The 23,386-nt window shown below is 40.5% G+C and overlaps 1 protein-coding gene, 1 long non-coding RNA gene and 1 pseudogene across 4 annotated transcripts in view; 1 reads left to right on the top strand and 2 right to left on the bottom strand.

Moving 5' to 3' along the window:
• The window catches only part of REPS2 (RALBP1 associated Eps domain containing 2), a 258,187-nt gene that overhangs the window by 217,835 nt on the left and 16,966 nt on the right, over nt 1-23,386 (bottom strand). The window lies entirely within an intron of this gene.
• LOC122435308 lies at nt 4,927-6,046 on the bottom strand (annotated as a pseudogene).
• Nucleotides 20,101-23,386, top strand: part of LOC122435309 — a 19,125-nt gene continuing 15,839 nt past the window's right edge. Inside the window, exon 1 of the long non-coding RNA XR_006267632.1 lies at nt 20,101-20,229. This is a non-coding gene — a long non-coding RNA (uncharacterized LOC122435309). The remainder of the gene's footprint in view (nt 20,230-23,386) is intronic.

The raw sequence follows: 23,386 nt of genomic DNA, 5'->3' as shown, positions 1-23,386 counted from the left end.
ATATATATATATATACACACATATATATAATGGGGCTTCCCTTATGGCTCAGCTGGTAAAGAATCTGCCTGCAATGCAGGAGACCTGAGTTCGATCCCTGGGTTGGGAAGACCCCCTGGAGAAGGGAAAGGCTACCCACTTCAGTATTCTAGCCTGGAGAACTCCATGGACTGTAGAGTCCATGGGGTCACAAAGAGTTGGACACGACTGAGCGACTTTCACTTGCAATGCAGGAGACGTTGGTTCAATCCCTGATCCAGGAAGATCCCACATGCCCCACAGAGCAACTAAACCTGTGCACCACAACGAGTGAGCCTGAGACATCCGCAACTACTGAGCCCATGCACCCTAACTAACTGAAGCCCATGCCCCTAGAGCCTGTGCTCTGCAACAAGAGAAGCCACCAGAATAAGAAGCCCTCATACCACAACTAGAGAGTAGCTCCCACTCACTGCAACTAGAGAAAGCCTGTGTGCAGCAACCAAGACCCAGCACAACCAAAACTAAAAAAATTTAAATATACATATGGTAGCTCAGCTGGTGAAGAATTCACCTGCAATGCAGAGAACCTGGTTTGATTCCTAAGTCAGGAAGATACCCTGGAGAAGGGACAGGCTACCCACTCCAGAAGTCTTGGACTTCCCTGGTGGCTCAGATGGTAAAGAATCTTCCAGCAATGCGAGAGACTTAGGTTCGATCCCTGAGTTGGGAAGACCCCCTGGAGGAGGGCATGGTAACCCACTCAAGTATTCTTGCCTGGAGAATCCCCATGGACAGATGACCCTGGTGGGCTACAGTGCATGGGGTCACAGAGTTGGACATGACTAAGCGACTAAGCAACTAAGCACAGCACAGCACATATAATACCAAAATATAAGGTAAAAATAAGTTGGGAGATAGGATAAGTGGAGTTAAAGAGCCTTGAATTGTCCAGGAAGAAGACAATATTAATAACATCCCGCAAACACATCCTCCTAGGGGGCTTTCTCCACTGCTCAACGGTAAAGAATGTACCTGCAATGCAAGAGATATGAGTTTGATCCCTGGGTCAGGAAGATCCCCTGGAGGAGAAAATGGCAACCCACTCTAGTATTTTTGCCTGGAAAATCCTATGGAGAGAGGAGCTTGGCGGGCTACGGTCCAAGGGTTGCAAAGAGTCAGAAACAACTGAGCACACAAACAAAAACACACCCTCTTAGGTTCAAAAGGTAGAAAAACCTCCATGGAGTCTCATTTTATGTTTTTCAGGAAAATTAAAGCAGAATCACTTACCTGCTAACATCACTAAATAGCTAAAATATCCACAAGGGGGATTCACTAGTGTCTAACCATCCATCCTCATGCTATTCACTGCTAGGATGACCCAACCAACCATCCTGGTTTGCCTGAGACTGAGGGGTTCCAAATTGGGAAAGAAGTACATCAAAGCTGTATAGTGTCACCCTGCTTATTTAACTTATATGCAGAGTACATCATGTGAAATGCCGGGCTAGATGAAGCTCAAGCTGGAATCAAGATTGCCAGGAGAAATATCAATAACCTCAGATACACAGATGACACCACCCTTATGGCAGAAAGTGAAGAGGAACTAAAGAGCCTCTTAATGAAGGTCAAAGAGGAGCGTGAAAAAGGTGGCTTAAAACTCAACATTTAAAAACCTAAGATCATGGCATCCAGTCCCATCACTCCATGGCAAATAGATGGGGAAACAATGGAAACAGTGACAGACTATTTTCTTGGGCTCTAAATCACTGCAGATAGTGAGTGCAGCCATGAAATTAAAAGATGCTTGCTCCCTGGAAGAAAAGCTATGGCCAACCTAGACAGAATATTAAAAAGCAGAGACATTACTTTGCCGACAAAGTTCCAACTAGTCAAAGCTGTGGTTTTTCCAGTGGTCATGTATGGATGTGAGAGTTGGACTATAAAGAAAGCTGAGCACAAAGAATTGATGCTTTTGAACTGTGGTGTTGGAGAGAAGACTCTTGAGTGTCCCCTGGACAGCAAGGAGATCCAACCAGTCCATCCTAAAGGAAATCAGTCCTGAATATTCATTGGAAGGACTGATGCTGAAGCTAAAACTCCAAAACTGTGGCCACCTGATTCGAAGAACTGACTCACTGGAAAAGACCCTGATACTGGGAAAAATTGAGGGCAGGAGAAGACGACAACAGAGCATGAGATGGCTGGATGGCATCACCGACTCAATGGACATGAGTCTGAGCAATCTCTGGAACTTCGCAATGGACAGGGAAGCCTGGCGTGCTGCAGTCCATGGGGTTGCAAAGAGTCAGACACGACTGAGTGACTGGACTGAGATGAACTGAACTGAGGGGTTCCCAGGATGTAGGATGTTCAGTGCTAAAACTGAAAGTCCAACTTGGTAACCCTACTTCCAGCTCCAATGGTCCCACACAGGTGAAATGGACTGAGCGTGGCAGAACCAGTCCTACTCTTTTCCATTCACTTCTAGCATCCTAGTGAGCAGGTAACCAAGTACATACCATCTCCCCTACCGGTGTCACCATTGCTTCCCAAATGATGCCTGAGAGAACACAAACTCCTTGGCTCCTTAAAGGTGCAGTGTGTCAAAAAGTTAACTGAAAGAGAAGAACTTGTGGATATCTTCTCAAGCTCTGTCTTCTCACTTTATAGATACCACCGTCCTACTAAAGGATACCAATATGTAGTACAGAAACAAAAATCTATTTTAATCTAAGAGAACTGGGAAACTTCCAAAGAGCACTGACCTGAAAAATCTTGACAGAACAGAGGAAATTGATTTTCTACCAAAGCCATGCAGAGGATTAGACTCAGATTTAGGCCAATAAAAGATTTACATTCCATCCAAGTCCCAATATAACATGATGCACAGATGAAAACATGCTCGTGAACTGACATAGCTGACACACATTAGAAAGTCTAAAGTAAAAATCAACTCATAGGAATGCTAGTCCCAAAGGTAAAAACATAACATATAAGCTACATAAAATGTCTATAATGAATCACAGCATAATCAGTTTTTTAAATAGATTTTCATAATTTTTATTCTCATTCAGGCCCCTTTTCAAAATGACTGCCCACAAAATCTCAGGATCAGAAAATAGCATCTGTCATGCATTTATAACAATCAGAGAATTCTTAAAATTAATAAGGAATATCTTAAAATTATTGAAACCTCCAGCTTTCCAACTTTCATATATTAGACTACTTCACTCTTCTGCTACCACGTATGCAGATGATTTTTTTTCTTATAACCTCTAATAATTATGGTAAGGTTTCCAGAACTACACTTAGAGCCAGTAGAGGTATTTGGGGACCAATCTAACCTTGACTGACCTGGCTACCCACACTGAGCAGTGTGCAATGAAAACGCAGGTATGCCCATCAGGTGGCCACCTGTTCTGGTTACAGTGAAAATTAAAATCAAAGCTGCTTCTCACAACACTCTTCACTTTTTCAAGTGTTCTTCAAATACAGATCTTTTTTTCAATCTTCCTATATTGCATAGGGCATCAACAGATAAAGTAAAGAAAAGCTATCACTGTATAAATGAAGCATAATATTGGGACAGTAGGAGTCAAGAACTAAAGTAAGGGAGCCAGCCTCCATGTAGAATTAGTCACATTCAACTGAACCCAATTTTGAAAGAAAAAGGAAAATAACTTAAGGAAGCAAGAAGCTCTAACCCAATGCAATCAACAGTGGTTGAAAGTAATGGGTTGATTCCTGAGGTGGAAATGTTTTTGATTTCATACAATTAAATACAGTCATACAATTAAATAAAGTAAATCCATATAGCTCTGTACCCAGTTAAGGCCCTTTCTTAATTCCCAAAGCTCAAACCAAGTATAATAAAAGCTCAGATAACTGGTTCAGGAAGAGTACCCATTAACATCCTCAAGTTTCAGGGAAACCCATTTTAACCTTTAAGACATCTAGAAAAACTCAGTTCTGAATCTATCTAAACAAATCTTTCCAGGAGCCACCTGAATTGATGGGCACCAAGTATTAACTGAGGGATCCCCGGTCGGGAAGATCCCCTGGAGAAGGGAATGGCTACCCACTTTAGTATTCTTGCCTGGAGAATCCCATGGACAGAGGAGCCTGGAGGGCTACAGTCCATGGAGTTGCAAAGAGTCGGACAGGACTGAAGCGACTGAGTATGCACATATATTAACTGGAAGGGGATGCTTCCCAGGAATAGCTGGATGAAGAAAAGAAAGGCTCCTCTAAGAAACCTCCATGAAAACCACCCAGTCTTTGTATCTATCATTTATACTTGGGCTGTCAATTTCAGCACATCAAATCAGCAATAAGAACATCCAGATGTTAGAAGGGCTTTGAAAAATGAAGAATTCCCAGTTTAGTAGAGGGTAGTTTTCCAGGAAAGAAAAGAAAGCACCAGCAGTTCAAACTTCTCAGGACTCAAGAGACCTCTGCTATTTCAGCCTACTAAAATACAAGTCCCGCAAATGAAATATTTGCAACATAGCTTTTATATTAAGTATTTGATTGTGTCCATTCACCAATGTTTATAAAAGCAAATTTATATTTTCACTTACATTGTGAATGGTTTGGGTATTTTATTTATTTTTGAAAAGTTAAAAATTCCTTAATTTTTTATTCCGGGTACCACTACCACTATTTACAGGGCAATATACCTGATGTAATGAAAGGAAAAAGACAAAGCTACAACAGATAAAAGACCTCAGGAATGTACATCTAATTGACACTACATTGCATTAATCAATAGCTGTACTTTTTGCAAACTGGCTATGACAGTTCTGAACAAGAAGGGTTTCCTGTTTAAGCTGCAGTAACTTTTCTGACTATGGATCATCGTTCCTTCTGTGGCAAATCTTTACAGTTCCTCTAACGCATTTGGGGCGACTGTCTCAAAGTAACCTGCAGCTTTCCTGACAACTCCTTGCTCGCTCTCCTGCTAAGAACTGTAGCCCTTCTCTTCTGAGTTTTTAGAACCTTCTGCTACCATATCCACCACTTCCACCACCAGATCCATAACCACCACCATAGGGACTGCCCGAGCTTCTTCCACCAAAACTACCCCCTTTCATGGGTCCATAATTTGATTGCTGTTGTCCACTATAATTTCCAAAATCATTATAGTTTCCACCACCACCATAGTTACCTCCAAAATTTCCTCCTTCATTGTAGCCATCATATCCTCCACCACCGCCACCATATCCACTACCTTGGTTTCCAGATCCTGGTCCACCACCACTGTAACCTCCTCTACTACTATAACCAGGACCACCGCCATAGTTGCCACCATCACCTCCAAATCCATTGTATCCACCATCACCTCCTCCATAACTCCCTCAGCTGCCACCACCTCCACCACCATAGCCTCCTCTTCCACCAAAGTTTCCACCACGGCCAAAGTTACCTCCACCACCTCCAAAGTTTCCTCCACGACACATAAAGTTGCCGGATCCACCTCCATGACCTCTTTGTGATCCAGCAGATTGCATCTCTTGTTTACAAAGGGCCTTTTTCACTTCACAATTATGCCCATTAATAGTGTGGTATTTCTGAACAACAATTCTATCAACTGTATCATGATCATCAAAAGTTACAAAAGCAAATCCTCTCTTTTTTCCACTCTGCCTGTCTTCCATAACTTCTATGGTTTCAATCTTGCCATACTTTTCAAAGTACTCTCTCAAATTATATTCTTCTGTATCTTCTTTAATACCACCAACAAAAATTTTCTTCACTGTTAGATGGGCACCAGGCTTTACAGAATCCTCTCTAGAAACAGCTCTCTTTGGTTCCACTACACACCCATCAACCTTGTGTGGTCGAGCACACATTGCTGCATCCACTTCTTCAACACAAGAGTGAGTCACAAAACCAAAGCCCCTGGAACATTTTGTTTGGGGGTCTCTCATCACCACACAATCTGTAAGTGTGCCCATTTCTCAAAATGTTCTCTTAAGCTATCATCTGTAGTTTCAAAGCTCAGACCACCGATAAACAGCTTTCTCAACTGCTCTAGTTCCTTGGGATCATGACCCTCCATTTTGAGGCCAGACTCGCCTCTTCCAACTCGAGTTCAACATGGGACCCTGGTTTGGGTATTTTAAAACATGAAACTCTGATTTGAACATTTGGAATATGAAAAGTAAATACAATTTATAATTTTGCAACTATGGGATATAAGGACCTTATGTGGCAACCAGCCTCTAAGATGGTACCAATGATATCCACCTACTAGTACTCATAATGCCCTTGTAACACCTTTTTCCACATTGTATCACAGTTGTCTGTGTGACCAAGTGAAGTGATGATATGTGACTTCTGAGACAATGACATAAAAGATACAGTAACTTCTCTCTTGCTGTCTCTCTCAGATTCCTCACACTGCGGGAGGCTAGTTGCCATGTCCCGAAGACCCTCAAGCAGCCCTAAGGAGAGGCCCATGTGATGACAAAATGAGGCCTCGTGCCAACAGCCATGTGAGTGAATCATCATAGAAGCAAATGCGCCATCTAATCAAGCCTTCAGATGATAGCAGCCCTGGATGACAACTTGACTAAAACCTCAAGAGAGATCCTGAACAAGAACCACTCAGCTTAGCTTTTCTTGGACTACTTATTATCAGAAACTGTATGAGATAATGTCTGCTGTTTCAAAGGGCTAAGATTTGAGACAACTTGTCTTACACAGCAATAGATAACTAATACAACACATAACTGTTATCACTTGGGTTTCCCTTGCCTTTCTTTATGTTTAAATCAATGCTAAAGAGGTAGTATGGTAGTGTGGAAAAGAACAGGATTCTACAGGCAAACATATTTGGGTCAAATCCTAGCCCCACCACCTACAACCCTGTATATTCTTCATCAAATTACATAATTCCAGTGCCTCAATTTCTTCATCTAAAACAAAAAGGAGATGAGTATATCCACCTCACAGATTATTTGCAAAAAATCAAAGCATAGTTGCTCCTTGAACAACATGGGTTTCAACCGTGCAGGTCCATTTATGCATGGACTTTTGTTCAACAGTAAATACTAAAGTACTGCATGATCCATTGCTAGTTGAATCCCTGGATGAGGAACTACAGATTCGGAGGATTTCATATGTGATTATCCACGATGTGGAGGGTCAACACACTGAACCTACATGTTGTTCAAGAGTCAACTGTCTGTATAAAAAGCGTGGACTAAACAAGCATTTAGTGTTAGTTCCCTCACTATTTTAAGGGGTAAATGATTCTACTAAAACTGAGACAATTGATGAACAAAACTTCAATTAAATAGAACTACTGAACCCTAGGAAAGTTGGAAAAAGACTCTCCTTTCCCATGGATGCAAGGGAAGACTTTAAAGCCATCCCCAGGGCCTGACACATAATTGCAAAAACAAGGGGGTCACCCTATGTGCTAAGTGTTTTATAAAATTTAATTCATTTAATATTTTCTCAACACCCCTGCATTAATCCAGGTAAACTAGGTTACACAAAAGCAGGGTTTCTCAACTTCAGCACCACTGACATCATGGGACCAGATCATTCTTTGTTGTGGGAGCTATCCTGTGCATTCAAGGATGTCTAGCAGCATCTACCCACTATATGCCAGTGGCACCTTCCCCAGTTGTGACAACAAACCACTGTCAGCAGACATTGCCACATGTCTCAATGTGGGGAATACAAAAACATGTCTTATCTGAGGACCAGTGTGTTAAAGTATCGAATAATCACCAAATCTTAAAGGTTTAAACTGACATTGGCTTTCCCTGCTCATGCTACAAAGTCTATTCAGTACTGGGGCTGGCTCTCTCTGCCCAACAGTATTGTCATCTTGTGTCTGCTTAGAACCTCGCCAGTTATCATGGCAGAAGGCAAAAGAGGCATGGCAAACTACATGCTTTTGCCTGGAAAAAGGCACACATCACCACCCCTCACAGTTGTTGTTCAGTTGCTAAGTCGTGTCTGACTCTTTATGACCCCACAGACCGCAGCATACCAGGCTTCCATGTCCTTTACTATCTCCCAGAGTTTGCTCAAATTCATGTCCATCAAGTCGGTGATGCCATCCTCTGTCGTCCCCTTCTCCTTCTGCCTTTAATCTTTTCCAACATCAGGGTATTTTCCAATGAGTCAGCTCTTTGCATCAGGTGGCCAAAGTATTGGAGTTTCACCTTCAGCATCAGTCCTTTCAATGAATATTCAGAGTTGATTTCCGTTAGAATTGACCGGTTTGATCTCCTTGCTGTCCAGGGGACTCTCTAGAGTCTTCTCCAGCACCACAGTTCGAAAGCATCAATTCTTCTGCGCTCAGCTTTCTTTATAGTCCAACTCTCACATCCATACATGACTACTGGAAAAACCATAGCTTTGACTATACCAACCTTTGTCAGCAAAGTAATGTCTCTGTTTTTTAATACACTATCTAGGTTAGTCAGAGCTTTTCTTCCAAGGAGCAAGCATCTTTAATTTCATGGCTCCAGTCACCATCTACAGTGACTTTGGAGCCAAAAAAATAAAATAAAATAAAGTCTGTCACTGTTTCCATTGTTTCCCCATCTATTTGCTGTGAAGTGATGGGACCAGATGCCATGATCTTAGCTTTAAGCCAATTTTTTCACTCTCTTCTTTCACTTTCATCAAGAGGCTCTTTAGTTCTTCTTCACTTTCTGCCATAAGGGTGGTGTCATCTGCGTATCTGAGGTTATTGATATTTCTTCCAGCAATCTTGATTCCAGCTTGTGCTTCATCCAGTCTGGCATTTTGCATGATGTACTCTACATATAAGTTAAATAAGCAGGGTGACAATATACAGCTTTGATGTACTTCTTTCCCGATTTGGAACCAGTCTGTTGCTCCATTTCCAGTTCTAACTTGCTTCATGACCTGCATACAGATTTCTCAGGAGGCAAGTAAAGTGGTCTGGTATTCCCATCTCTTGAAGAATTTTCCACAGTTTGTTATGATCCACACCGTCAAAGGCTTCAGCATAGTCAATGAAGCAGAAGTAGATGTTTTCCTGGAACTCTCTTGCTTTTTCTATGATCCAACAGCCCCTCACAGGCTACTGGCCAAAGTAAACCCATGGCAAAAGATGATATAAAGAAAGGGACACTGAACATCTGTAAGCAATTATGCAGTCTATCAATCCCTAAAACATCCTGAGGTACTAACACCTTATACAAGAAGAAAGGTATTCACAGCTAACTTGACAAAACTCACCACAGTCTACCAAGAGTCAACCCAAATCTACCCAACATGCACACAAAAAAATCAACATTCTCTCCACTTTGACACTGGTTTTCAAATTGTGCTCTATGGAAGTGAACAATTTCTAAAAGTGCTTCAGATATTCTGTAACACTTAATTCATTTTTTATTTTTTAAAAATATATTTGATACTACTTGTAAGTATATAACCAAGAGAATTTAAAACAAATGCCCATATAAAAACCTATACAGAATGGGGGACACATGTAAATCCAGGGCTGATTCATATCAATGTATGGCAAAAACCACTACAATATTGTAAAGTAATTAGCCTCCAACTACTATAAATAAATGAAAAAAAAGAAAAAAAACCTATACATGAATGTTCATAGCAGCATTATACATAAAAGCCAAAAAGTGGAAACAATTCAAATATTCAATAGAACAAAATGTGGTATGTATCCATAAGGTGGAATATTATTTCACCAAGAAAATGAATGAAATACTGATACACGCTATAGCCTTAAAAACATTCAGTGGATGAACCTTAAAAACATTTGGTGAAGTCAAAGAAGCCAGACACAAAAGACCACATATTGTATGATCCCATTTATATGAAATGTCTACAGTGGACAAATCTATAGGGACAGAAAGTAGATTACTGGGTGCCCAGGGCTAGGATGGAAGATTGCTAGAAAGGATGGGGTTTCTAACTGAGAGTAATGAAAATTATCTAAATTTTATTGTGGTCCTGGTAGCACAATCCTGTGCATACAGTAAAAACCACTGAAGTGTACACTTTAAATTAGTGACTTGTATGGTATGTGACTCATATGTAATAAAATTATTACCCAAAAAAAGTCTGCCAGAGGACTTCCCTAGTGGTCCAGTGGTTGAGAGTCTGACTGCCAATGCAGGGGACACAGGTTCGATTCCTAGTCCAGCAAGATTCCACATGCCGAGGGGCAACTAAGCTCAAGTGCAACAACTACTGAAGCCCTTGCATGTAGAGCCTGTGCTCCACAGCAAGAGAAGCCACCGAAATGCCAGGCTGGATGAACCACAGGCTGGAATCAAGACTGCCGGGAGAAATATCAACAACCTCAGATATACAGATGACACAATGAGAAGCCTGCACACTGCATCTAGAGAGTAGCCCCTGTTCACCACAACTAGAGAAAGCCTGTGAGCATCAACGAAGACCCAGTGCAGCCAAAAATAAATAAATAAAATTTGTAAGAGTTAATCAGATTGTGAACTTCATTTAAAATAAAGTTTGCCAGAACAGAAATATGTTTGACTTTTTGCTTTGTTTTTCATTGCTGTTATCTCTTTTTTCCAGATCTCTATAAAATAAACATGATTACAATTTTTGCCAACAGATGGGGATAATCATAGTTCCCAGGTACAGGGCTTGGACACACTTTGAAAAGCTGCTTCCCTACAGGGAGAAGGAGAAAATGTAATCTGGAAATACATGGTGGACAACTCAGATTCACAAACCTGATGGAGAATAAAACTGAAATTGAAATTTCACTCACAAAATTTTTTTTCTTTTATAAGGCAGTCCCTTTCACACAATCCACAAGAAACTGAACTGTAAACTTATCTCCCCTCCCATGAATTTAACAGTGTTCTACTGTAATGCAGCCCATCAAAGACCAGAAAACCTTTTCTTCTTAAACTTCTGTCCAAAATAATAACTTATTCCCTGAAGACGAATTCTCAAATGAAAGTCAAAGGTGACTGCAAAGTACTTTGCAGGGCCTGCACATAAGCCAACAGAAAACAATTCCCTTTTAACCCTCATTTGTTTGAAAAGATGTTTGATGAAAAGCACTTAAGAAGCTGCTTTCTTAAATTTTGGTCAGAAGATAAATAAGATAACTCCAGTAATCTGCACTTTTATTAGAAAAGAAGTTCTTCACTTTTTGTGCCATGGACCCTTTGGCAGTCTGGTGAAACTTTTTGGATCTATTTTAGGAGTGATGCTTTTAAATACAAAAATAAAACACAGGATTACAATGGAAGTCAATTATATTAAGATATTTATTAAAATACTATAGAAATGAGTAATATAGTAATATATATATACTCTTTTATTATGGCATTAAGTATCATGAAGTACCGAAAACTCTAAAACCTGCCAAAATTTTGAGGTCATGACCAGCAGAAATGATATTTCAAGATATCTGCAACAGCTATAATGCAATATGAAACTGATTTATTGATGACAAAGTTACAGGTGGTCAGGTACAGGTAATTTGTACAAAGTTACAGGTAATTTGTACCTGTACAAAGTTACAGGTAATTTGTACAAAGTTACAGGTAATTTGTACCTGTACAAAGTTACAGGTAATTTGTTGCCTGCATTAATTAATTAATTGAAATACTAAATATCCATTGTTAGTCAAAATGAAAAGCTACTTTTTTATCCATTCAAGGTCAGGGTCCCCTTGAATTCTATCTGCAGATTCTTCGAGATCTGAGAACCTGTGCAAAGAATGCATGCTTTAAAATGAGCATAATAACCTAAGATGTGAATTCTTCCCATACAGGTGCAAATTTTAAGATGTCTGCAAACCTCATTTAGAATGTTTTCCTTATTATAAAAGACACCGAAACAAAGGTTGTGGTTTTTGTCTTTTTTTTTTTAATACTGCCAGTGCCTTGTACCCAGCACACAAGAAAGTGAACATTAATAAATAAATAAATAGCATCATCTGGGATAAAAGAAGCCAGCCAAGTTCACTTTTTTTTTTTTTTCAAGTTCACTTTTATTCTGGACATTCTCTCAACATAAATCCTATTGCTAGACTTGGCTGACTGCCTAGAATTTTATCTGGACTAGCCTTTAACCATAGGAGAGAAGGCAAATTTTATACTACCCCCAGAATTTACCCTCCACCTACCTTCTACACTCCATGAGATTGTTCTCAGATTTCTTAATCAATATTGAAACAAGTAAAATCTCCTGTGGCTATGAATTTTGGCAGTCTTAATGGTATCCATGGAAACGTCCTAATTGAAAACATTCAGTTCCCATTGGATCATCTTATCCCATGGAGCATTTAAGAGAATTCGTTTAAATCCTCCCACATATTTGACACCCTGTAAAGAGTCTGGCAGTGCTACGTACATACATGATATGGGGGAAAACCTGTAATCGGTGCATCCAAAATAATTCTAGAGAATGGCTTATGGACACTCAAAACCCTGACTATGATGTGCTTGCAACACTCGGTAAATTTAGCATTTTGTCTGCAATATAAACAGCACTCTGAAGCTTATCAACAATTTCCTTTTTACTGCATTAAAAAAGGACCATTTATTAATTTATGCCATAGAAGGTAAGAAGTCAGAAACTGGGAGCCCCCTGGCTTTCTCACCTTTCCTCATAATTTTGCCTCACATGTTACATATTAAATGGTACAAAATTTCTAGTTAGCATCAACACTGCTTTTCCTGCTTTAAAGATCCAGGGCTACAAATAATAAACACAGCATCATAAAAAAATCCAGCTCGCCTATTTTTCTCTTGTCCAAGGCACATCTGTTCTGTGTTATCAATCGGTACTAGTGTGAAGAGGGGAGAAAATCAGACGCAGCCAGTAAGAAAAGCCACTTTATCTTTTTATACACCTCATCTTTTTATATATATATATACCTCATCTTCTTTATGTGTAAAATGGTGGTGAGGATGCAGTGACCATGTCTGCCCCAAAACTGAGATAACTGCACCTGAAGCCAGGCCTTCTCCTCACCCACCCTATGCCCCGGTGGTGTTGCTGCTCCTTCTCCTCATGCTCCAGTGCTCACTCAGCAGGAGTGACTCGAGAAAAAAAGGAGACACGAGGGCACAGAGAGAGCATGGATACCAGCCAAGGCTGACAGAGTTTCAATAACCTGGGATTAGAAAAGCTGTACAAATACATTTATTATCAAGATGGTTCAACTGGTCATTATTATCAGCTTACTTTTATTGAGTAAAAGGTTCTGTGCTCACGCCAGATGGCCAACAGAACATTAGGAAATTTTTTCTGAAGGACAGTGCTCAGTAATCCAAAACAAGCCAAAAGCAGAATCTCCTGCTATTTGGATAACCCATCATCCGTGGAAAGAGCAGAGGCAATGAAGTGTTTCTTCTCTCCTTCAGGTTTCTACCCTGATTGGGTTATGACAAAATAAAAGGATAACTATCACAACCCCAGTACCAAATCTGTTTGCCAATATTTCACTGAATTGAAAATTCAAGGCTTTCATTTAATCACCACCTATAAGAGGCACAAGTAGGTCTTCCCTGGTGGTTCACTACTTAAGAATCCACCTGCCAATGGGTTCAATCCCTGGTCTGAGAAGATCCCACATGTCACAGGGCAACTAAACCCATGTGCCACAACTACTGAGCCTGCGCACCCTAGAGCTCGTGCTCCACAAGAGAAGCCACGACAATGAGAAGCCTGTGCATCACAAATAAAGAAAGCCCACATGCAGCAACAAAGATCAAGTGCGGCCATAAACAAATGAATAAATGGATACATAAATCCTCAAAGAAAAGGAACACAAGTATCCAGGGCACTCTATGATGTGAAAAGCCTAAGTCATGTTGTATTTCATCCTCAGACAATGAAATACAGCAGCAAAAGAGATTGGGCACGGACACCAATAGGACATTCCTAAGACCAGTGGTCATGTATGGATGTGAGAGTTGGACTGTGAAGAAAGCTGAGCGCCGAAAAATTGATGCTTTTGAACTGTGGTGTTGGAGAAGACTCTTGAGAGTCCCTTGGACTGCAAGGAGATCCAACCTAAAGCAGATCAGTCCTGGGTGTTCATTGGAAGGACTGATGTTGAAGCTGAAACTCCAATACTTTGGCCACCTCATGTGAAGAGTTGACTCACTGGAAAAGACCCTGATGCTGGGAGGGATTGGGGGCAGGAGGAGAAGGGGACGATAGACGGTGAGATGGCTGGATTGCATCACTGGCTCAATGGACATGAGTCTGAGTAAACTCCGGGAGTTGGTGATGGACAGGGAGGCCTGGCGTTCTGCAATTCATGGGGTCGCAAAGAGTCGGACACGACTGAGCGACTGAACTGAAGAGTAAAGAGGCCATTTTGAGAGGGGACCCTCCAGTTCCAACTGCCCAACCAATACAATTTAAGATCAGAAACGATCTGGCCAGCTGACACCTTCCAAAATCCCCAACCACCAACAAAACTGTGAGAATGGTTATCATTATAAACCATGAAGTTCTGGGGTGGGTTTTTAGGTGGCAATACAGAACCGAAACAGACACTCTTCATTTCTTGCATAGGTTCTGGTACCATCAGAAAAGTAACACTGACGTCACCTGACCATTCTTCCAGAAAGTGAACAAGAGTCCTTGTAGCTGGCTCAGGAGCCCAGAGTCACTTACCTCCAATCCTCAGGCAAAAGTTCATTATAGCAGGAAATGGGTCACCTGACTTCTGGCCTATTCACCTCAACAGTGAGGAACTACCCCATTTAAATGAAGGTCTCCCAGGAGCAGGAAAGCTGGAGTAGCACCCTAGAGTAACTGCCAACTCTTCAGACGAATGATCTCTCACCTCTAGGAATCCTCTCTGTGTGAACCTCCAGAGAAATCCTATCCATGATTTGGCAGGCACCTAACTATTTATGGGTTATGCAGCCTATCAAGTTGCTAATCTCTCAAGAGCAGGACACTCATAGGCTAGCCCAGGAGTCTCTTGTCCATCTACAGCCCAACTGAAGAAAGGAATCTGCTAAGTCTCAAGGTCTTGTCAAATTTGCTAAAGAAAATGAGACACCCAACACCATACAGCAAAGGACTAGGTGGCTCGCCTGGGCAATGTTATTGTTTGAATATTTTCAAATCTATACTTTCATCAGCTCCAGCAAGCCAGGCCATTTGGCTGTTCTACCTATATCCTGTGCTGCTATTAAAAGTAGTTCTATAAATATTCCTAATAAGGTTAGAAGAATGATTGGGAGTGGGTGAGCCCTCAAAGAACACTGATGACTAGTTACTAAAAATGAGGAGACCTTTCTACTCTGCAAAGTGTTTCACAGTTTTGTCTCCAAACACCCTTTGGAGAGAAGTTAACTTTGTTATGTTCACTTTACAGACAAGGGAATAGGGACACACAAAGACCACAGTGGTAAAAAGTTTTCATGAACCCTGGGTCTCTAACACTGTTAGAATTTATATTCAAATTGAAATATATATCAAGGCATGTACAAAAGCATGGATGATAAGAATGACTACATCCAACTGGTAAATAGCCAAGATGGAAAACAAAGGAGAGAATATAAACTCTGGTCTGCCACCAGGAGTAATTTCACCTCATCATGCCTTTACCCCATCTAAAACACCCAACCCCAGAGGTACAGATTATCAAACTAGTGACTATTTCTGTTACCTTTCACAACAGAACTGCTTCCCTTACCAGGTTTTAGAGCTACTATATAGTAACTCAGGGCAAAATTCAGAAATTGCCCTACATTATATGGCAAGTAAATTTTTATCATAGTTCTGACTTGGGAGCAAAAGTCGAGTGATTTTTTTCCCAGATAACACAGGAAGTTGGTGTTTATTCTAAAACACCATTTTTATGGCATATAAAATGAGGTTACCAGGAGCTGGGGGTAGAGGGGCAATGGAGGGTTATTGCTTAGTGAGTACTCAGTTTCTGTTTGGGATGAAGAAAAAGTTCTGGAAATGGACAGAGGTGACAGTTACACAACTTTGAAAATGTACTTCATGTACTGAAATGTACGCTTAAAATGGTTAAAACAATATATTTTGTGTATATTTTACTACCATACAAAAATTTTAAAGGAAAAAATGCTTGCATGAAGAACTTCAACAAATCATATATTAACATTTCAAAGGTAGAAACTGACTCAAGCAAAAAAGTTAAAACAGTTTTAGAGGACAGATGAGCCTGGCAGGCTACAGTCCATAGTGTCAGAAAGAGTCAGATGTGACTGAAGCAACTGAGCATGCACACTTGTGTCAATCTGAATGATTTTGAAAGCCTTTTTGATCATAATTTTTCAACCTAAACACTGGATTTAGCCACTGTAAGAGGCTCCATTGTATTGATCACTCTAATACTCTATACCTAAAAACACTTCAGACTTAAGATGATACTTAAAACAAATGATTAAAATTTAAATCCCCAATGAAGGGCAACGAGACATCTTATGCCCCCATGCATTCATTACCTGAGAAGAGCACGCCACTGATGCAGTAACCAGACAAAAATGCATGATCTTCATCTAAACGAGAGAAGCCACCAACCAAACCCCAATGTGGTACATTCTACAAGACAGAGTCATGAAATGTCATTGCTCAGAATGTCAGTGTCACAAAAGACAAAGCTTACAGGAACTATTTCAGGTCAAGGAGACTAAGAAGCCATGATAAATTCAACTTGTGATCCTGGGTTGGATTCTGTATCAGGAAAGAACAAAAAGATTCCTACAAATAATATTTTAGGAACAAGTGATGAAACTGGGATATAGGCTTGAGACAAAGTACTGTATCAGTATTAAATTTCCTAAATATGATTAACTTATCTTTCCTTGCTATTCTCTGGAACTCTGCTTTCAATTGCGTTTATCTTTCCCTTTTTCCTTTGCCTTTCGCATCTCTTCTTTTCTCAGCTATTTGTAATGCCTCCTCAGATAACCATCTTGCCTTATTGCACTTCTTTTTCTTGGGGATGGTTTTAGTCACCATCTCCTGCAAAATGTTGTGAACCTCCATCCATAGTTCTTTAGGCACTCTGTCTACCAGATACAATCCCTTGAATCTTTTCGTCACCTCCACTGTATAAACATAAGGGATTTGATTTAGGTCATACCTGAATGCCCTAGTGGTTTTCCCAACTTTCTTCAATTTAAGTCTGAATTTTGCAATAAGGAGTTCATGATCTGAGCCACATGTAACAAGACATATTAACATTAGGAAATTCACGATACACTGCATCATCATAGAAAGGATGCATCATCATTTTTTAGTAACCTTGCCAGAAATGTATGATCTTATTCAAAAAGATTGAAGGACATTCTGCAAAATAACTGATCAGTACTCCTCAAAAGTGTCATGAAAGTTAAGATTAAGAAACTGTTACAGACTAGATGAGACTAAGGAGAAATAACAAGTAAATTCAACATGGGATCCTGCATAGTATCCTGGAATAGAAACAGACCACCAGTGGAAAAAGGTGATCTGTAGTTTGAATTAAGGTCTGTAGTTTGGTTAATAATATTTTAGCAATGTTAATTTCCTTCTCTTGATAATTGTACTATGGGTATATAAAATGTTAAAGTTAAACAAGCAGGGAGATAAATAGAACTCTGTACTATTTTTTGCAGCTTTTCTCAAAGTCATTTTCTGTAAACATACCTTGGGTGACCGAATATCCCTACTGGGTTGAACATACATGTTAACCTCTGCTCTCACTCAAAATGCCACTACAATAATGATACAAGACCAAGAGAAAGGGAAAGAAGAATAAAATCACAGTGGCTAGAAAACAGATGGACATACAGTGACTGCAGGAAGTGGAAACCAAAAAGGTCAACTCATAGAACAAACTCTGGGAAAGGACCCAACTCCCTCTGAGGTGGTAGAGCTCAAAGCAGAATATAACAGTATTTCCAGCCTAAGACACCAATATTTCAGGTAGCACTAATCAAATGCAGTCAAATAAGATATAAAACTTTACAACTTTGCATTTATCTTAGACTTATTATAGGAGCTTTTGTAGATTTACATTTTTCATTTATCACTCACATATTCATAAAAAGGAAAATAAGCAAAATTAATTGTTCAAGGTTTCCCTAAAACTTCCTCGCATTCAGAATAGGACTTCTGTCAATATTTTTAACTAAGAATGGTCAATGTCCCTATTTTTCCACAGTGCTATTCTCTGTGCCATCAGTAGCATTCAGTGATGCAGTATTTCTTAAAAGAATCCAGAAAAAGAAACTGGAACCATTAGTACTCAGCTCTGAAATTACGTAAAGCGAGACTATTTTTGACTCCTGCTTCAAGTTTGCTGCTAAACACTAAGGAAGCAGCCAACTTACCACCTTTCTCACTATCCTCACCACCATCTCCTATCCATTCAGTTCCTAAGAGTTAACAGAGCTCCACTCCAGACTCCAGCATCCTTTCCCAAACCACTACTGCCCAGTCTGCAAGCTTTGATGCAATTTAAGATGCCACCAACTGTGAAATGTCCTAAGTTTAACTGATGGGGGAAAGGGGAACATGTGCCTCAAAAATAAATAAAACAAATCAAATAAGTACTGGTATAATGATAGAAATACAGATCAATGGAATAGAATGGACAATCCAAACAAAAGTGCTTATCTTTATGGTCAATCGATTTTGGACAAGTATTCTAAAACCATTCCATGGGAAAAGAATGATCCAAGGACAACTTTACAACAAATGATACTAGGACAACTGGAGAGCCATATATGAAAGAGTGGCACTGAACCTCTACCTCACTATATATATATAAATTAACTCAAAAGGGATCAAAGTCTAAATAAAAGAGTTAAAACTGCAAAATTTTTAGAAGAAAACATAGAGATAAATCTTATGACTTTGGTTTGGGAAATGGTTTCTTAAATAAAATACCAAAAACAGAAGTAACAAAAGCAAAAGGTAAATAAACTCATCAAAAATTTTAAATTGTATGCTTCAAAGAATAACATCAAGAAAGTAAAAAGACAACCCACAGAATGTGAGAAATGTTTAGGAAGTCACTTACCTGATGGGAGACTTGTATCTAGAATATATAAAGAACTCAGTATCTTATAAAAACAAATGATGCGAGGAGCCAAGATGGCGGAAGAACAGGATGGGGAGACCACTTTCTCTCCTACAAATTCATCAAAAGAATAACTGAACGCAGAGCAATCTTCACAAAACAACTTCTGATCGCTAGCTGAGGTCATCAGGCGCCCAGAAAAGCAACCCATTGTCTTCGAAAGGAGGTAGGACAAAATATAAAAGATAAAAGGGGAGACAGGGGAGCTAAGGACGGAGATCCATCCTGGGAAGGGACTCTTAATAGAGGAAGTTTTCAAGCACCGGGAAACCCTCGCACTGGCGGGTCTGGGGGAAGTTTTTGAACCTCCGAGGGCAACCTGACTGGGAGGGGAACAATAAATAAAACTCACAGATTACGTGCCTAAAAGCAACTCCCAGCGGAAAAGTACCCCAGACGCCCGCATCCGCCACCAGCAAGTGGGGGCAGAACGGAGAGGAGCGGGTGGCATTGCTTAAGGGTAAGGACCGGGCCTGAGTGCCCTGAGGACAATCGGAGGGAGCTTTTGTGAGTTACCAACTTAAACTGTGGGACAGCAAAAGAGAGAGAGAAAATTAACTGGCCCGAACACACTGCCGGCCGTTCGCAGAACAAAGGGACCGAGAATGTCCAGAGAAGAGCTCGCAGGCTGCGGACTGGCCCAGCCCCGCCGGAGGCAGGAGGCAGGGGGGAGGGGAAGGGGCAGGCTCGGCCCCAAAGACCGCATCCCCTACCACACTGCAAACAGGCCTCCAGTTTCTAATCAAAGACCTCCTGAGATTCTGGATGGTCGACATCCGCCGGGAGGGTCACAGCGAGACACAGGGCGCAGGCACCCGACCGGCGCGGGCGGGGTCTGGGGCTGGGGACGCGCAGGGCAGAAGACGCGCCGCACCCGGGGAGAGATCGCCCGTCAAGCCCCTGGCTGCCTGAACCGCTCTGACGGGGAAGGCACAAAACGCAGGCGCCGCTTTGTGTTCTGCGCTTTTGTGGAACACCCGAGGGGGGGGGGAGGGGGAACAGCGCCAGCCCCTCCCCGCAGCGCGACGGAACTAGCAACCTGAATAAAAGACCACCTCCGCCCGCCTGTGTCAGGGCGGAAACTAGGCGCGGAAGAGACCGGCAAACCCAAGCCAAACAAACAAAGGGAACCGCTTCAGAAGGGACCGGTGCAACAGATTAAAATCCCTGTAGATAACACCGACTACATCAGAAGGGGCCTGTAGATATCAAGAAGTGTAAGCTGGAACGAGGAGCTATCTGAAACTGAACCGAACCCACACTGACCACAACAGCTCCAGAGAAACTCCTAGATATATTTTTACTTTTTTTTTTTTTTTTTTTTGAGTAAAGAAAAAAAAATTTTTTCTCTTTTTTATGTTTTCTCTTTTATTTTCTTTTAAAATTCCCTATTACTCCCCCATTACTCCTTAACTTTCATTTTCACAGATTTTTACGATTTTCTTAATTAGGGAAAAAAAAACTTTTTTTTATTTTTTTGACTTGTGTTTTTTTTTTCTTTCTTTTTTTTTCTTTTTCTCATCTATTTTCTATTTTTCTCTTTCTCTTATTTCCTTTTAAAGTCCTCTATTACTCCTCTACTACTCCTTAATTTTCATTTTCATTACACTATAACCTTACAAAAAAAAAAAGAGAGAAGCCCTATTTTTAAACCGAACTTCATATATATTTCTAAAATTTTGTGTGTGTGTGTTTTGGTTTTTGCCTTTAATATAGTATGTTTAAGAGTCTAACCTCTACTCTAGATTTTTAAATCTTTGTTTTTCAGTATATGATATAAATTGTGGGCATTTAAGAATCCAGTATTCAGTTCCCATTTTTATACAGGAGTGTGTTGATTATTCTCTCCCAATCTTGACTCTCTGTTTTCTACCTCAGAACACCTCTATTTCCTCCTTTCCCCTTCTCTTCCCAATCCAATTCTGTGAATCTTTGTGGGTCACTGGGCTATGGAGAACACTCTTGGAACAGACAACTGCATAGATCGATCTCTCTCTTCTTGAGTCCCGCTTTTTCTCCTCCTGCTCAACACTATCTCCCTCCTCCCTCTCCTCTTCTTCATGTAACTCTGTGAACCTCTCTGGGTGTCCCTCACGGGGGAGAATCTTTCGCCATTAACCTAGAAGTTTTATTAGCAGTGCTGTATAGTTGGAGAAGTCTTGAGACTACTGGAAGAATAAAACTGAAACCCAGAGGCAGGAGACTTAAGCCCAAAACCCGAAAACACCAGAAAACTCCTGACTACATGAAACTTTAAGTAATAAGAGACCGTCCAAAAGCCTCCATACCTACACTGAAACCAACCACCACCCAAGAGCCAATAAGTTCCAGAGCAAGACATACCATGCAAATTCTCCAGCAACGCAGGGACATAGCCCTGAACGTCAACATACAGGCTGCCCAAGGACACACCTAACACATAGACCCATCTCAAAACTCATCACTGGGCACTCCATTGCACTTCAGAGAGAAGAAATCAAGTTCCACGCACCAGAACACCGACGCAAGCCTCCCTAACCAGGAAACCTTGACAAGCCAAACGTCCAACCCCACCCACTGGGTAAAACCTCCACAATAAAAAGGAATCACAGACCTCCAGAATACAGAAAGGCCACTCCAGACACAGCAATCTAAACAAGATGAAAAGGCAGAGAAATACCCAACAGGTAAAGGAACATGAAAAATGCCCACCAAGTCAAACAAAAGAGGAGGAGATAGGGAATCTACCTGAAAAAGAATTTAGAATAATGATAATAAAAATGATCCAAAATCTTGAAAACAAAATGGAGTTACAGATAAATAGCCTGGAGACAAAGATTGAAAAGATGCAAGAAATGTTTAATAAAGACCTAGAAGAAATAAAAAAGAGTCAATTAAAAATGAATAATGCAATGAATGAGATCAAAAACACTTTGGAGGGAACCAAGAGTAGAATAACGGAGGCAGAAGATAGGATAAGTGACGGTTAGAAGATAAAATGGACGGAAATAAATTGGAACAGAGCAGGGAAAAAAGAAAAAAGGATCAAAAGAAATGAGGACAACCTCAGGGACCTCTGGGACAATGTGAAACGCCCCAACATCCGAATCATAGGAGTCCCAGAAGAAGAAGACAAAAGAAAGGCCATGAGAAAATACTCGAGGAGATAATAGCTGAAAACTTCCCTAAAATGGGGAAGGAAATAGCCACCCAAGTCCAAGAAACCCAGAGAGTCCCAAACAGGATAAACCCAAGGCGAAACACCCCAAGACACATATTAATCAAACTAACAAAGATCAAACACAAAGAACAAATATTAAAAGCAGCAAGGGAAAAACAACAAATAACACACAAAGGGATTCCCATAAGGATAACAGCTGATCTATCAATAGAAAACCTCCAGGCCAGAAGGGAATGGCGGACGTACTGAACAGCTAATGAAAGAGAAATAACCTACAACCCTAGATTACTGTACCCCAGCAAGGATCTCCATTCAGAATATGCAAGGGAGAATTCAAAAGCTTTACAGACCCAAGCAAAAAAGCTGAGAGAACTTCACCACCACCAAACCAGCCTCTTCAACAAAATTGCTAAAAGATCTTCTCAGACAGGACAATGCAGAAAGCGTTGTATTAAACGTTCGAACCCAAAACAACAAAGTAAATGGCAACGGGACCACACCTATCAATAATTACCTTAAATGTAAATGGGTTGAATGCCCCAACCAAAAGACAAAGATTGGCTGAATGGACACAAAAACAAGACCCCTATATATGCTGCCTACAAGAGACCCACCTCAAAACACGAGACACATACAGACTAAAAGTGAAGGGCTGGAAAAAATATTTCACGCAAACGGAGAACAAAGAAAGCAGGAGTCGCAATACTCATATGAGATAAAATAGACTTTCAAATAAAGGATGTGAAAAGAGACAAAGAAGGACACTACTTAATGATCAAAGGATCAATCCAAGAAGAGGATATAACAATTATAAATATATATGTACCTAACATAGGAGCACTGCAATACGTACGGCAAATGCTAACGAGTATGAAAGAGGAAATTAATAGTAACACAGTAATAGTGGGAGACTTTAATACCCCACTCACAACTCTGGACAGATCAACTAAACAGAAAATTAATAAGGAAACACAAACCTTAAATGACACAATGGTCCACCTAGACCTAACTGATATCTATAGGACATTTCACCCCAAAACAGTCAACTTCACCTTTTTCTCAAGTGCACACGGAACCTTCTCCAGAATAGATCACATCCTAGGCCATAAATCTGGTCTTGGAAAATTCAAAAAAATTGAAATCATTCCAGTTATCTTTTCTGATCA

The sequence above is a fragment of the Cervus canadensis genome, chromosome X, assembly GCF_019320065.1.
Source record: "Cervus canadensis isolate Bull #8, Minnesota chromosome X, ASM1932006v1, whole genome shotgun sequence".
NCBI lineage: Eukaryota > Metazoa > Chordata > Mammalia > Artiodactyla > Cervidae > Cervus > Cervus canadensis.
This window is presented reverse-complemented; position numbering and strand designations above follow the sequence as displayed.